Genomic DNA, 13,452 nt, shown 5'->3' with positions numbered 1-13,452 from the left:
CTAAGTCTCCTTAGTAGACTTATGTGTGTCACTGGGACCAAAGGGCAGCCATCCACCAATAAGAAGGGCTAAAACAGCCTTTTATTACAGCTCTCTGTATGAAGATCTTCAAGGACATGAGTTGATGTCTTGTAATTTAGTGACTCATTTGCAGCATGCATTTTTTTTTTTTTTTTTTTTTTTTGAAAATTCAGTCCTTTCTCAAGGGAAAAAATATAGGCAGAAATTATTGTAGTGAAAGAGAAAAATAAATCTGAAAATGTATGGGATATATGCCTCAGCCATAAAAGAAACAAAATATACAACAGCTGTAAGCGATGTCAGAGGGGTAGTAGATTGGAGGAGGGGGGTTATCACTTTGTGAGGGATATAAATGATAAATGTCTAACTACTACATTGTTTTGTATACCTGAAACTAATAAAAATAAATAAGACAAGACAAGATAAAATAATGTATGGAGAAGGATATAGTAATAAAGAAGAAGAAAAGAAACAAAATATATGTTCACTATGTAAATATCTGACTATCTTCTGGATATTATATTAAAAGATCTTGATGAAGGTACTTTATAGTACAGATGAAAATCTGAGGTTCTAAATATAAGCCAGTGCTTTAGCTTTTCTGTGTTCCTTAAATTTGGTAAGACATTTTTGTTTGGACTTTGCAGGAGCAATTTAAATGGCTTTGAAAAACGAATGAATTTTAAAGAGAATAAAGATTTGCTTATCAGTCTTCTAAGACCTTAACCATTTGAAACCCAGTTTTCTTAGCACAGAGTGGAAACAGAAGGGACTTCAAAAATATATCCTCTGTTAGTAAACTCATTAAATAATGCTTGAAGAAAATATTTTTCTTATGGAGAAAGGCTTCAAATATAAGGCATTGTTGAGTCATAACAATTTATGCCCTATCTAAGGAAGCAAACTAGATGGAAGCCATATCAGTTCAATACTTTCCTTGCCATTACAGCCAGAATAATAAGATTTGTTAAATATATTTATGCATAAGTGCTAGGAAAAAAAATATTATCCCTTCTAAGGGTATTTGAATATTAGAAGAGGGCCAAGAATGAATTAATTACTTCCTTTCCTCCCTCCTTCCCCCTTGTGAATATTTGACCACCTCTTAGAGTCAGATACTGGTGCTAGCACTGGGGATACAACAGTGATCAAAATCAGTTATGTTGCCACCTTCTCCTCTCTTCCCCACCCAAATTTACGTTCTTGCTGACATGCTTCAGGAAGTGGAATTTTACGTATCTCCAATGACAGATGCTTTTGACTGAGGTTTTCCTAATACCCCTCCAATTGTAACCATTTATAAGCAACAAGTATTTTATGTTAGGCAGTTTGCAACAATGACCTGGCTTTTATTTTAATCTAAAGTACCCAATTGGTGAAAGCTCTCCCAATTATTCCAGTAATTAACTATCCATAATTAAAAGGGAAAGTGAAAATAATGGTAATTGACTTTCATCTCAGGTATGGCAAAATAATTTGTGTGGTTGCATACGTCAGTGTTTCCAGAATTGACTTTTCCATTTCCTTCCTGTATCCTTTTATTCTTAACGTCTTTCATCATTTTCATCTTGACTACAAGCAAACCTTATGGGCTAAAGATTAAATATTTCTGGTCACCAAATCAATCACTGAAAGGACTGCCAGCTTCGGAATTAATTGCTTGCCCAGTGCGTTTTGGGTTTCTCCATTTCACCTACTCTGATTCCCTTTCTCAATTATTGAGAACAGTGTGTGTTCTAAAAAGATTACCTGAAGAGTTGTCACGTCCAGTTTTTAAGTTTGATCCGTGGCCGGCTGCTGACTAGCAGTTGATATTTGTCATAACCCTTAAGTTCTCAGTGTCTTCATGAGTTAAATGAAGAGTTTGCTGTAGGTAACTCTGAATTTGCTTCCAGCTTTAAATTACTCATTTTTCGTTTTTCTGGAATCAGGCAAAAACCAACCTCACTGAACCCCATCCCTCATCTTTTCCAGTTAAGTGGTTAGTCTGACCTCTGATCGAGTAACTCCAATTCTTAAGCCTATCAAACCCAAAACCCCTTTAAAACAAATATTCTTTCATTCCTTATACTCCACTGAAATAAAATTTGTAGATAATGCTACCATATTTACATACTAAGACAGAATATCAGTGTAATCCTCTAAGTGAAACATAAATGAGGAATTAAATGGAAACCATTTAGAATACAATAATATATAATTCAACATGTAAGTGCTCAGATCTCACTACATAAAAAATCATAATGAAATATTAGATGCTTGCACCATGGAGGTGACAGCTACAAGCACAGAGTGTGACACATCTATGTTAATATGGAGGTTTTGTATTGATGACTCTAATACTGCTTAGTGGCTTTGCTGTTGATCATATGATTTTCCAGAATGGTGAACAAGACTTGATAAATTTCCAAAAAAAGTACAAACTTCCCTCATATCCCATGGTAACTAGGTTTTGCTTTGCTTTTTTTTGTTGTTGTTGTTGTTTGTTTTTTTTGGGGGGAGGTCATAGGCTCAGAAAATGGTAAATAGTTGTTTCACTTATATGTCCCAAGCGACATTTAAAGGTTTTGAAAGATTGAGGCAACTCTTCTTGTGAAAAAGTAAACCAAGTGTATGCGGGACATCAAGCATCCTTGATCTCTGCTTACCACGCAGTAAGAGGATCCATCACCTGCTCTCAGAACCACTGGAATGGATGAATAGATGCACCATTTTTCTTCAGATTAGAGCAAAATATTTATTTGGTTTAAAGTATTTTCATGATAGTGAGCTGCATGTTTATTTTACTGGCGTTCTTATATTGGTTTGCTTTGAGCCATCTAAGTAGACAGAAATTTGGCCTAGCTTTTGAGCTCTTACATCCTCCATAACATATTAGAAGATCAAAAATATTTGATGATTGCAGGAAAGAAGGAGGAGGGGAATATATTTTCCAGCTTTTATATATGTGCCCTTTTAAGACAAAGGTAAGAACAACAAAAAGATTTTTAATTACAATGGAATGGACTAAAATACTATCATTTATAAACAAAAGGGAATATGGAAAGATAAATATATAATAATATAGAATTGAGAAAGACATATTGACAATGGTTGGGATACAGTACACATTTTGTGGAAAAGTAAAACATAAAATAATTTTTTTTTCTTAATGAAAGAGTAGAGTAGAAGTTGCTGCACGTACGCGTATGTCCCTTCAGCATTAACGATAACTACTAACACAGTGTTTACTATGTGCCAGACACTGTTGTACGTACATTACACATATTAAATAATTTCATCTTCACAACAGCCCCATTTTACAGATAAAAAATTGAGGTACAAAGATGGTTAGTACATTGCCCAGGGTCACAGGTCATACAAGTAGAGTGAAAGATTTGGCGTCTGAACCTAGATAGTCTGATACCATACCCGTGTTTTCAACCACTGTTCTGTATTATTGAGGTCTATGTGCCAGGCCTTTAAAATAGTATTTTAAAATAATAACATTTCTGCTGAGTAAATTAGTTTCACTATTATAATTCTATGAAAGGTTTAAAATAATGTGATTGAGAGCATGAAAGGTCAGGACAACTCTTAATTGTGAAACACTGTCCCACGCACATGGGCAGGTCATCATGCATCTCTGATTCCTGCCCCCTAAATAATAGAATTATGCATTTTAATTATACAAATAGCACATTTTTTATACAAATGCAATAGCACGTTAATTATATAAATAGCACATCATTCTCATGATACAAATTTTAAAATACAGAAGTTTATAAAGTAAAATGGTCTTCCTTCACTCTAACAATTCCTCTCTCTTCACCAAAAATAACAGTTAATGTGTTGTTTGGGACACAGAAAACTGATTGGAACATAACAATTTTCTAACATAAAATGTGAAGTCCATACATTTTTTTCTTTGCTTCATTTATTTTAGTGATTTTTTTTTTATACCTGAATATATGGACCTTTCCAATTTTTAATCGTTGCTTAGTAAAATATAAATATATGCTGGTATTTTGTAAAATCATTCCCCTATCATTTGATTTTAACTTTTTAAACAAACAGAAAAAAAGGTGTCCAAAGATGTTTCCTTGGGCAAACATCTTCGTGTTCATTGCCAACTTTGGATTTCTGGAAGTGGAATTTCATTGATACTATGAACCTTTCCTCTAAAACAGTTTTCCCAAGTCAACTTATATTAAGAGCTGAGTGTGTCATATTTTCCTGTGATTGTATGGTCTTTGTTCTAATTCCACATGAATTTAGAGAGATGGAATTTAGGATCCAGGATATATACAAAACAGTGGTTCCCAAATTTGAGCAGGCATCACAATCGTGTAGAAGGCTTATTAAAACACAGACTGGGGAAACCACCCCATATTGTCTGATTCAACGGGTGTGAGGTGGGGCCTGAGAATTTGCACTTCTAACAAGTTGCTAGGAGACATTGAAGCTGCTGACACATGATGAACCATTATGTTGTAGTGTATTAATGAAGAACTGAGTTGTCCAAACACAGCTCTGAGAACAGTCCATCCTTTTGTAACTCATCTGAAATGCCACTGCTTTCTATGAATTAAATTTCTTCAGGTATATGAATCTCTTTTTCAACTGTCTTCCATTCCATTAATGCATTTGTCTATTTTCAAGCCAGTACTACATTATCTTATTACCATATCTTTATACTACATCAGTATTGCTATCTGATGGGGCAACTCCCTTCTATAAATAGGAAGCTCTTTTTCAAAATAATTGAAGTTATTCTAGGCTATTTTATCCTTCAGAAAATCTGGAGCTGTATTGTCCCAAAATCCATTATGGGTGTTTAATTGGGATTGCACCAAATTTATAAATGAACATGGATGTACTAATAATATTTTTCCAATATGGTATCCAGAAAAATTATATGTCTCCCTCCTAATATTCTGGTCTTTTATTTCTGTCCAAAGAGTTTGAGGATCTACTTTATAGAAATCCTCAATGTTTCATGTGTGGCTTGTTTATCATAATGCCATTTTTACCATTGAGAACTTTCCTCTTTTAACTTATTAACACTATTTCAATCTGATGTGTATGCTGTTGTTAACCATCTTAAGTCTACCATTCTGGTAGTCCTGGAAAAAGCTCTCTTCACTAGTGTGCTTGATCTCCTAATACATAACTGAATTTTATATGCTAATTTATATTTAAGGTTCTTACAGTTATGTACATAACTTATATTATGCTACTGCTTTCCCTACTAACTCTCCATCTATTTTTAAAACTGCTATCATGCTAGGTCATTAGCTTTTTCAATGGTTTGGAACAGTTTATTTCATATAGGGAATATTTGCTTCTGGAACTTCACCTTGAAAACTGTCTGGATTTATAAATATTTAGGTGTAGATTTTTATCTGGTTTTCAGTTTCTTCTGTGGCTATTGAACTAGTGAAGTTTTCCCCTTGAATGCTGCTCTAATCATATTCCATAAGTTTGAATATGTAACTGTCCCCATGATGAGTAATGTCAGCATCAAAAATATGTGCATTTTTTTCAACTGAGCAGCTTTGGGCACCAGGCAATTAAAATATAGCAGAAAGTAGAGCTGACAAGGCCCCTGCTCTGCTGGAACTTTCATCCTAGGAGGAGGAAGTAAGGCTAAAGAAGGAAGATAAATAAGGCAGATAAATAAGATAATATCAGATGATGATAAGTGCTGTGAGAGAAATGCAACAGGATGATGCGATGTGGGACAAGTGATGGCAGTGGCTACTTTAGATCAGTGCTCTGAGGAGGAGATAATGAAGCCATGAACTGAATGAGAAAAAGGAGCCAGTCATATAAGGATCCAAAGAAAAGGGCTGCAGACAAAAGGAACAATGTAGAGGTTGTTGATGGTGACATAACCAAGGAAGATAGGAAAGCAGGAATAAATCTATTAATTGTATTACTAAAGTCTACTATATCCCTAAAAAATAATAACTTATGTTTAAATCGGAACACATTTGAGTCAGAAAGAGGATACTATTAATAATTACTTATGAAGAACAGTCATAAACTGGGAACATTAGACAAACCAGAACATACAGACACCTTTTTGATTTTTCTCTCCACTTGATCTGTCAGTTGTGAAAAAAAGAGTATTGAGATAAACCATCCCATTATGGTGACCTCATATCTCCTTGCTTTTCTATCAAGCCCCTCCACTTGCTTACCCTAAAGCTCTTTCCCTTTAATTTGATTTGATTTGATATTTAGCCAAACTGCTTTCTTTTTGTTAGCACTCACTTGGTATACCTTTGTCTATCCCTCTGTTCTCAAATTTTATTTGCCATTTTGCTGAGCGTAGCTCCTGTAGACAGCATAGAGGTACTTACCCAGACTGAGCAATTTTGTTTATTCACATTTATTGTGATTATTAACCATTTGGATTCATTCTTTGCATTTTTAAAATATGTGTTATATTTTCTTGTTGCTTCTTTTTGCCTCTTTCCTACCTTTTTAAAAATTGAAAAATTTATCTTTACTTTTGTTTTTCCCTCTAATGATTCTGAAGTTTTATGTCCTATTTAAAATCTGCTAATAATTACTTACAAATTCACAACATGCTTTTAAAAGTTTGTAATCTTTCATTGAAATCTAGAGTTAATCTACCTTCCTCCTCTTCCCATAAAAGTCTAAGCATGCTTTTTCTTCAATTTTCAATGCCACCCCTTTTACTGGATCCCAACTGTGCATTGAATTAATCTAGAATGATAGTTCCAGGTCATTGTTAATTTTACTGCAGACCTTTTCCTCCGTGTGATGTACTACAGCCATTCTTTCTTATTTTAATGCATTAATCCCATTTGAAGTGACTAAAATTTCAAAATTAAAACATTGAGGTAAATTTCTGAGAATTTTACTTGCTTTGTAAGGAGTGTGGTATTGTAAACGTGCATCTCAGTTTTCCTTCACTGGATGTCTTATATTTTTAATAAGCATTGTATTCTAATATTCCAATATACAGTCATGATGCACTTAACAATGGGATACATTCTAAGAAATGCATGATTAGGCGATTTCGTCATTGTGTGAACATCATAGAGTGCACTTACACAAACCTAGATGGTACAGCTACTACACATCTAGGCTGTATGGTACAGCCTATTGCGCCTAGACCCCGAGCTTCTATAGCGCGTTACTATACAAACCACACAAGACTAAATCAAGCACAAGAGAAAATGATGCAATCAAGAGACATGGTAAGAACGAGATGTCTGATGCTGCTGTAGGCATAACATGCATTATTTTACAGCAAATGTTTTTTTAATAAGTAGAAAGAGTACCCTCTAAAATAATGATAAAATGTATAGTATACTAAATACATAAACCAGTAACATAGTCGTTTATTATCATTATCAAGAATTGTGTACTGTAGCTAATGGTATGTGCTATACTTTTATATGACTGGCAGCTCATTAGGTTTGCTTACACCAGCGTTACCACAAACACACGAGTAATGCATTGCACTAGGACATGATGTTGTGACATCTGTGACATCACTGGGTGAGAGGAATGTTTCAGCATCATGACAATCTCATGGGGCCATCATGGTATATGAGGTCTGTAGGTGACTGAAATGTCATTATGAAGGGCATGCCTGGTCATAGAATGTTCTTAGATTTCTTCTTTTTCTTAAGCATGCCTTTAGGTGATGTTTATGAGAATTTTCTTGCGATAGTCACATTTTTATTCTCAGGTTTACAAATTATCTCTCTGTAGATTGTCATGCTTTCTATGGTAGCAAGAAAGAGTAAGATAGTTAATAGATCTTGCTTTCTATGGTAGCAAGAAAGAGTAAGATAGTTAATCACAACTAGATCTCATTACCTTAAGAATACATCAGATATTCATATTTTGAGTTAATAGTAACATTAGTAAAATGTACAAATTTGTCTAAGCTCCTTACCTAAAGGAGTTTAAAAACCAGTGTTTCAAAAATTTAAAAGGACATGGTTTTGCCATAATAATCATATGGATTTAGGCAGGAATAGCTCATAATTAGCAAGTTGTTCTGATAGTTCATAGAACAGAGTTTGATTTCAAAGAAACAAAGGAGAGAATATCATCTCAGTATGTTGTTTGTGTTTTTCTTTTTTCATTTATCCATGTCACTCTGCTATTATAAAAGCAGCTAGCTGACTTATATTATCTCTGTAACTGAAACTCAACAAAGGCACCCGTATCCTTTTTCTTCCTTCCCTCCCATATCATTTGCTATTCAACAAAAGAAAACAGTTTAGTTCTGATATATTTGAACACTTTTATACAAGCATTAGGGATATTACTGTTGTAGCACAGAGAAGAGGGTAAATTGGTATATGGGTTTATTTATAATTTAGTGACTAGATAATACATATTCTCATATGCAATTGACAAAGAAACCCAAATAAGATAATAGCCATATTTTATTCTATGATAAAAATCGAATTGCATTTCCTACATATAAATGAACAATACATACAAAAGAATGTGTTTCAAGGTTCGGATTTGAGAGAAATTTGTTTATTTTCACATTATGAATCAAAAGTAAATTTGAAGAAAATATATATATAAAACTCCTATTACTCAGGAATATTTTTATTTGTTAATATTTGTAACCCCAACAATAGTTGTCTCTGACTCAGTAATGGAAACTATTTGACCAATCTTCTTGCCTGTGACAATGATAGACTTCACTCATCCATTTTATCACCCTATTGTACCAAAGAAGCAACCTCAGAATCATTCTCAGTATGCGGTAATCATTATAAATTGAACAGATGTTATATATGTTGAAAAGCATTTTGCTATGAATTTATGTCAATTAATATAATTAATACGTACCACCAGGAAAGGGGAATTTGGTAGAGCTAAGAGTGGATGATTAAGGTATTCAATACCTGAGATTGAATGAGGTTAGGGTCAGGTAAAATTAAAAATCTCCAGCAGCATTAATGCCTGAAAAGAATTTTCTATCATTGCAAGCATGTTTCTTGAGATTTTAGGATATAGAAGTAAGAGAAAGAGATGAGATAGATAGGACTTGTGATGAAAAGATGAACAATTTGCATTAGAAATGTCCAGTTTTTAATTAAGAATAAGAAGGAAGAACACAAGTAGAAAAAAAGAAGTGAATAAAAAATAAGAGCTATGAGTTTGGTTTTTCAAGGAGAGCTTTGGCTGAGGTAGAGAGGATGTTTTGGAGATTTGAGGAAGTAACTGCCCTCCCTGTAAAAAATATGAGAATGGCAGCTATACTGTTTTATTTGGGTTTTAAACCATTTAAAACATAATTCTCCCCTTAAGATTTTGATAGGAATTATTTTTAATTACTTCTTTGACTGCCAGGCTTTATTTACTAGAAATGTGCACTTTATCTGAACTACATGAAATCTTAGTTATGTGTGGGTTATGTTATGGATTGTTTCTAACCCCAGTCGATTTTTGAATTTACATCACATCCTCAGAAATTTAAAAGTAAAAAAGTTAGAAGTAGGTGCTTCAGTCGATTTAAGTTAAAAGGTTAACAATGTGCATGCCAGTAACAGAGATGGGTGGGAGTTTCATTGCAGGTGCTATGTCTTCTGCTCAGACAGTTGATATAAGAAACATTTGTGCAGAGAAGTCATTGATATTGCTTGTATTATCCAAATAATAAATGTCCTATTTTTGTAAATTGGAAAACACAGAAAAAGTATTAAAGATATAGAGGTAAAAGCACCTATAATCCTAATTCTAGAGATAAACTCAGATATCATTTTGGCATATTTCTTTCCAGGCATTTTTTTCAAAGTACTTTTTACATATTTCAGATAATTCATTATAAATATTTTGATGTCCTAAATATTTTCACTAACCGTTTATATAATTATTTTTCCATTCTATGAAAATATGTATAAATATAATTTTAAATTAACATTTGATAGTACCTTATGTGAATATAGCATATTCTAGTAATATATTTTCATGCTTTGTATTTTTACTGTGGTATTTGCACTTTCTAATTAAACTTTCCAAAGTAGCTACCAGCACAAAGAGACCCCAAAGTAGAGTGGCTCAACCAAGTAAGATGTTGTTGGGAGAGAGCCCCAGAAAGCAGTTTCCAGACTCTCAGCCTCACATGGAAAGGTGCTGGCTCAGGTAGTAAATGGCCATCAACTGTGATTGGATGGCCATCAGCTGTGGCTAGTTGGCCGTCAGCTGTAACTAGTGAGCCATTGGCCTCTAATATAACTGCTGTGGCTATGCTAGCAAGAAGATGGTGGCTGAGCCTGCAAGCAGCACAGTGAGGGTTGAGAATTGTGTGGCTCCTGTTTCCTGTGTCTCCAACCCAGCCGCCAGCAAGAGTATAGTGGTATGACTCCCCTACCTATGGCTCCGTGGGTGTTGCTTTTTGGCCTAGCTACATCCTGCGTTCTTATGTGGGGAGTGGGACCAGAGATCCCGCAGGCCGCCCCGCATGACAGATGTTTACTTCTCTTCCTCATTTAACAATCTAGGGATAGCGAAGCTATTTTGGACTGTTAGGTGATTCTGCCATCCTCAAAATGTGGTATTTACTTGTGGGCTAAAGATGTTCTGGCCATCTCCTAGCTTGGAGGAGGGAGAGGGGTTTGGGGGAACATACACAATTATTTTAAGGACAAGATTCAGAGTGGTACACATCACTTCTGCCTATGTCACAATAGTAGAATGTAGTTGGTCATGCTTGGCTCTAAGGAAAGCTGAGTTTTATTTTGAGTGTCCATGCATCTACATAAATCCCATTAGTGTGAAAGAAAGAAAAAAAGCTGTTGGGAGACAACTAGCAGTGAACTGCACTTTGAAATAGGATGTACATGTGGAGACAGAGTCCCAGAGAGCAGTTTCCAGGTTCTCGACCTCATGTGGAAAGGTGCTGGCTCAGGTGGTAGACGGCCGTCAGTTGTGACTAGTTGGCCATCAGCTGTAACCAGTTAGCCATTAGCCACTAATGTAACTGCTATGGCTAAGCTAGCAAGCGTGGATTGCAGCTAGCAATTGGAATTGGTTGATTGGCAGAGAAGCGGACGGTGGATCCTGCTTCCTGTGTTTCCAATCTAGCCGCCAGCGAGAACATAGAGGTATGAATCCCTATCTATGGCTCCGTTGGTGTTCCTTTTTGTAAATTACTTTTACAGTTTACCAGTAGAACATTAATTGTTGCTACATGTTTTCAGAACCTCTTATCAATATAGTTACTCTATTTTATGAAACCTAAATCAAGTGACAAATCTTGTATGTTACTCTGATATTTGAATAGTTATAAAAAGCTTGTGTATTAATAAAAATTACTTTAAACTTTACACTAAGTGAACCACCTTTATTGGAAATAATACATAAAAATGAGAATATCCGAGAAAATGTGGAATATTTAATTGCTATTCACTTATTTATTTCTTTTTTATTACACAAATAATTTGACAGAGTAAATATAATAAAAAGGATTTTTTAAATATTATGAACAGAAAAACACAGAAGTTGAAAAAAGGACAGGACAGAGTACAAATATGCAAGCTATAAGATTCTACATAGCTTCTAATGGTTGAAATTAACATTTGTTTGTGAGCTTTCTATTGGCCACAGTGAAAAAAGAAACATCATTTTTGTAATTTTCATTGTACAAAGCAGAAAAAATATACTGAATCTCCATGGAAAGAAAAGTTTTTTCCCCCTGAAATATAGTCTTATTGGGGGCTTTAGACACTCAGATTCAGTGGATGGCTGGTGACCTTATTAATATCCTTATAACATATGCATTATTAGATTCCATAAAACAATACCTAGTATTATCTTTCGATAATATTTAAGGTTGTGGCCCCAAAGCATAGAACTAAATGAAAGGTCTGTAGGAAGCCAAGATGGTATGGCCCAAGGATAATCCCTTCTGATAGTGCAGTTTAATATATAAGAAAAATCTAGATCATTTAGGCAAAATCTAAACTGTTCAGAAAAAAAAAGAAAGACTTCATATCCTTTGAATCATGCTCCATAAATACTACTATTCTAAGCCAAATTTATGATGTGTTGGGCAACCAAGAATTTGTTTTATTATGGTCATAGTATGTTTTTGACGTATTAAACAATTTCATTAGCCAGACTGCTCCTAGAAGGCAGGGTCTTTGTGTTGCACAAAACTCTCTTCTGCATCAGAACAAGGTGAGTACCTACTAAGCAAACTCAAGCATAGTGGTTGGATTCAATGAGATTAACATTCTTGTTGGTTGTGAAAAATAGGTTACACAGTAAGACATACTATCCTCTAGTGTTGAGAACCAAATGAGATTTAGAAAGCATTGTAGAATGTTAATCCTTTTTCTGTCCCAAAACACCATAAAATTACCTCCATAAAAGTTTAGTTTTGAAAACAAAATTTTACCGATGTCAAACACAACACAGTTTTAGAAGTCAAGTAATTATACCAATGTAATAAACATTTCTTTGATTTTGTTTTAAGGTCTTTTATTTCATGACTTTTTATCATGCTATTCAAATTTAAATCTTATAAAGAAATACAGAGGGTGCCAAAAAAACTATACACATTTTAAGAAAGGAAAAAACTGTATTAAAATTGTAATACTCAATATATACTGATAACAAATGATGAATACAAGTCATGTGTATACATTTTTTGGCACCCCTGGCATATACAGAGAGTGCCAAAAAAAATGTATACGCATTTTAAGAAAGGAAAAAACTGTACGTAGTAAAATTACGCTGATGGTAACCACTTTGAGCACCTCTTGTAATTGCAGAAGTCAAACATGACTTGTATTCGTCTTTTGTTATTGGTATAGATTGAGTATTACAATTTAATACAGTTGTTTTTCCTTTCTTAAAATGTGTACACACTTTTTTGGCATCCTCTGTATTTACCGGACCATAATTAGCGAGATTTCATAGTTAATATAATGAATGTCAGTATTTAAAATACAGATATTAAAAAATGTCTTTGATAACCCATTCATCAAATATATTCTTAGCAACTACCACATGATACCACAGTAAACAAAGCAGATGATCTCTGGTCTTATTGGAGTCATCAAAATTTTGTCCTAGTGGAGGAGACCAAATCAAACAACCAAAACAAGTAAAAAGACACACAAACACAAACATGAACATACATACATTCAGGTATTGATAGATAAAATGTTTTAAAAGGCAAGTAATTGGATGGATAGTGATACAGGAACTATTTAGATGAAGTTGTTAGGAAAAGCCTCGCAGAGCAGGAGCCTGAATAAAAAGTAAGAACAAATCATCTGAACGAGTACGGTGGGCCCTGAACAACACAAATTTGAACTGCTCGGGGCCCACCTTTTTAATAGAGTTGATTTTTTTTTTTTCCAGTAGAGTTGGTCCTTTGTATTCCGTGAATTCAATCGAGAGTGAATCAGAAACAGCATTTTGCATTCCCAA

The 13,452-nt window shown here is 34.2% G+C and overlaps 1 protein-coding gene across 6 annotated transcripts in view; it reads left to right on the top strand.

The window, feature by feature from the left end:
• Positions 1-13,452, top strand: part of DTNA (dystrobrevin alpha) — a 355,310-nt gene that overhangs the window by 33,467 nt on the left and 308,391 nt on the right. The window lies entirely within an intron of this gene.

Source organism: Rhinolophus sinicus, linkage group LG09 (genome assembly GCF_036562045.2).
Source record: "Rhinolophus sinicus isolate RSC01 linkage group LG09, ASM3656204v1, whole genome shotgun sequence".
In the NCBI taxonomy this organism is placed as follows: domain Eukaryota; kingdom Metazoa; phylum Chordata; class Mammalia; order Chiroptera; family Rhinolophidae; genus Rhinolophus; species Rhinolophus sinicus.
The sequence above is the reverse complement of the archived record's forward strand: the minus strand, read 5'-3'. Positions and strand labels throughout refer to the sequence as shown.